Below are 2,793 nucleotides of genomic sequence, written 5' to 3' on the forward strand. Positions count from 1 at the left end.
CCCACCATTGCCATCTGTCTGACCACCGCTACTACTGGGTCCTATCGTAACATTTCATGCATACTTAAAACAAGCAAAGGATGGAGTTCCATCTTTAAAAACTAAACAGGCATTTTGGACAACACATTCTTGGCAATGGAACCTGGACAACATTTATCAGACATGGTAGGAAAAGTTCTCACTCTGCATTATAAAAAGGATAGCCAGATATCAACTGTTACAGAAATAAAATAAGATGGAAAATTTTAACAGTCTAAACTATTTTCTTAAGGAGACTTCCCCCACTGCCAGAGATTTTGAATAGCCTGGTCAGTTATCCGGAAGCAATTCTTCACATAAGTGATGAGGTTGGCTTCCACTTTGGGAAGAGAACCACCTTTTCTATACTTGCTTGCATTTTTGCATTAATGTCTTCTACAGAACTCCTTTTGGAATTTTAGGAGTTTTTTCCTGTTTCTTGAGGATTCCTGACCTTTCAATCATAGTGTTTGGTTTTCAGTTTTTTCCATTCTGGTTTCATTTTTGTGCATTTTGGCTGATATCTCGTATAGATTTCTTTACTGGAGCTTTGTCTTCAGCTTCCTCATTCTCAAAACCATCATCATCCTCAGCAGCAAGTTTTACTTTTTTTCTATGGAAGCTTATTGCCACTTCCAGGGGCAGAATGCTTTCCAGATATACTTTAAGTGCTGTCCATTGATATGCACAGGCCCTGAACCACACTTCCACAGGAAGACCACAGGTGGTGGTATTGCAAAGCCACCAAGGGAAACCGTTGGCTGTACAGACATTTTCAAAGTTGCCAGTGTTACTCTAATTGGACTGCCTTCATAATTCATTGCCTCTGCTTCAACAATGTGCAGTTCGTCCTTTGCACCAGCCCCTAAACTAAACCAACTGTTCGTAAAGATAATTGGTGCCCATTTTCATCATTATTCATCTTGAAGTGATCATCTTTGTCAGCCTTTTTAGTTCACAATTGAAAAGATAGTTCTGGGGCCTCAGAGGGCTCATGTCCATGTCCAGTAAATCTTCCATGGGGTGACAGCACACACTTAGGTGAGGGAGTAGGCAGACAGAGCTAAATGACTTCTGTTTCTGAGAACAGACAAGCAGGATGGAATCACACCAGCAACTTTATTTTTTAGAAGCATTTCAGCTAATAAATGAAAAAGAATGTGTGTTAGTCCTTGTCCCCTGAGGAGCAAATGCCAAGAATGAATGATTTGTGCAAGGGTTTCACTTGGAAAAATATGTGAAAGGTGTTGATGTAAGAAATATACTGACCTGTGAAAATTTTTATTAAGAATTTACTTGAGTTCTTGGCTGGTGGCTCAGTGGATAGAGCATCAGCCTGGGGTATCAACGTCCCAGGTTCACTTCCTGGTCAGGGCACACAGGAGAAGTGACCATCTGCTTCTCATCTCCGCCCTCTCCCCCTTCTCTCTCACTTCCCCTCCTGCAGCTAGTAGCTCGATTGGTTTGAGGGCCCTAGACACTGGGGATAGCTTGATTGGTCCAAGCACGTCAGCCTCAGGTGCTAAAAATAGCTCAGCACTCGAGCATCAGCCCAGGTGAGGTTGCCAGGTGTATCCCAGTCAGGGTGCGTGTGGAAGTCTGCCTCACTATCTCCCTTTCTCTCACCTAAAACCTAAAAAAAAAAAAAAGAAAAGAAAAAAGAAAAAAAATTTACTTGAGCCTGACCAGTGGTGGTAATTTGGATAAAGCATCGACCCGGTACACTGAAGTCACCAGTTTAAAACCCAGAGAGCGCTGGCTCAAGCAGGGAATCTTCCACATGATCCCAAAGCTCACCAGCTTAAGCCCAAAAGGTCACTGGTATGAAAAGCCCAAGGTCACTGGCTTGAGCAAGGGGACACTGGCACAGCCCTGATCAAGGCACATACAAGAAACTCAAAGTACAACTAAAGTGGAAGCAACTGCCTGACCTGTGGTGGCGCAGTGGATAAAGCGTCGACCTGGAATGCTGAGGTCACCGGTTCGAAACCCTGGGCTTGCCTGGTCAAGGCACATATAGGAGTTGATGCTTCCAGCTCCTCCCCCCTTCTCTCTCTCTGTCTCTCTCTCTTCTCTCTCCCTCTCTCTCTCTCCTCTCTAAAAATGAATAAATAAAATAAAAATAAAGTGGAAGCAACTACACGTTGATGTTTCTCTCCCTCTCCCATCCCCCACTTCTCTCTCAAAAAAAAAAGAATTTACTCGAGCCACATTTGAGGTCATGTCTGGAAGTGAAACGTCAAGGGGTTGAGATTATACTCCAGAGAAAGTCTGTTTTCTAGGGGTTTTTTTTACACAGTTAGAATCAAAGGAAGAAAAGTAAAGAAGGTTACATAAAATCTATTGTTAGTAGACTAGGAAAGCAGGAGAAAGCAAAGGAGGAAATCACTAGGACTGGATAAAAAGGAAAATGGAGAGATACATTTCTTTTACATTGGTGGGCACAGGATAGTCAACATTGAACAATTACAGTGAAGAGAGATGGCACGTGGACAACAAGACGACAACAGGGAGATTTGATGTCCTGGAGCTCTGCTGCTGGTGGGTCTGTTTTCGAAAGGTCTGGACATGCACCCCAGATGCACAAGAACAAAGCTAGGGTTTGCCTAAGGTAAAGCTCAGAGCTTTCAGTTGACTTTCAGAGTCTACATAGCTAACAAGTCACACAACTAGGATTTTATCCCGTGTCAAGTCAGCTATAAACTATGGCTCTTTTTTAATGTTTTTTAAAATATTTTAATTTTTCAATTACAGTTGATATACACTATTATATTA

At 42.4% G+C, this 2,793-nt stretch overlaps 1 pseudogene; it reads right to left on the minus strand.

Moving 5' to 3' along the window:
• Positions 1 to 258: 258 nt before the first annotated feature.
• Positions 259 to 1,038, minus strand: LOC136338371 (nucleophosmin pseudogene; annotated as a pseudogene).
• Positions 1,039 to 2,793: the final 1,755 nt, after the last annotated feature.

The sequence above is a fragment of the Saccopteryx bilineata genome, chromosome 5, assembly GCF_036850765.1.
Source record: "Saccopteryx bilineata isolate mSacBil1 chromosome 5, mSacBil1_pri_phased_curated, whole genome shotgun sequence".
Classification (NCBI taxonomy): domain Eukaryota; kingdom Metazoa; phylum Chordata; class Mammalia; order Chiroptera; family Emballonuridae; genus Saccopteryx; species Saccopteryx bilineata.